We start from the raw sequence: 376 nt of genomic DNA, 5'->3' as shown, positions 1-376 counted from the left end.
TGGTGGCATAGTCAAAGGCGAACTTTGCAATCCGCTGAGACTTGGCTCGTGTGACAATCTTCAAACACTCAATCACACCCTTTGCACTCTCATGTTCCAGAGAGCTGTACTCCCCTTCCGTCTGCTCTCGAATGATCACCAGGTCTAGATTGTTGTGCCGAGTCATATACCCAGGAAATGACTTCACATGGACTACGTTGGCAAATAAGTCCAACTTACGCCTCAGCCGCATATCATAGGAGGCTAGCTCCCCCTTATACTCCATCGGGGTATGAATCTTTCCAATGATGGCCACTTTGTTCTCCTTCATGGAACTCAGCACCTGCTCCAGCTTCTCCTCAGATGCCATATTCTGCACCTCACTCAGGTGGTGCTC

General features: G+C 49.5%; 1 pseudogene across 1 annotated transcript; it reads right to left on the bottom strand.

The window, feature by feature from the left end:
* Window position 1: 1 nt before the first annotated feature.
* Window positions 2-376, bottom strand: LOC105516107 (annotated as a pseudogene). Its single transcript, XR_001002435.1, has one exon. The product of XR_001002435.1 is annotated as an isocitrate dehydrogenase [NAD] subunit beta, mitochondrial pseudogene (transcript).

The sequence above is a fragment of the Colobus angolensis genome, unplaced genomic scaffold (genome assembly GCF_000951035.1).
Source record: "Colobus angolensis palliatus isolate OR3802 unplaced genomic scaffold, Cang.pa_1.0 Scaffold275, whole genome shotgun sequence".
In the NCBI taxonomy this organism is placed as follows: Eukaryota; Metazoa; Chordata; class Mammalia; order Primates; family Cercopithecidae; genus Colobus; species Colobus angolensis.
Note: the sequence above shows the minus strand (reverse complement) of the source record. Positions and strands in the feature narration are given on the sequence as shown.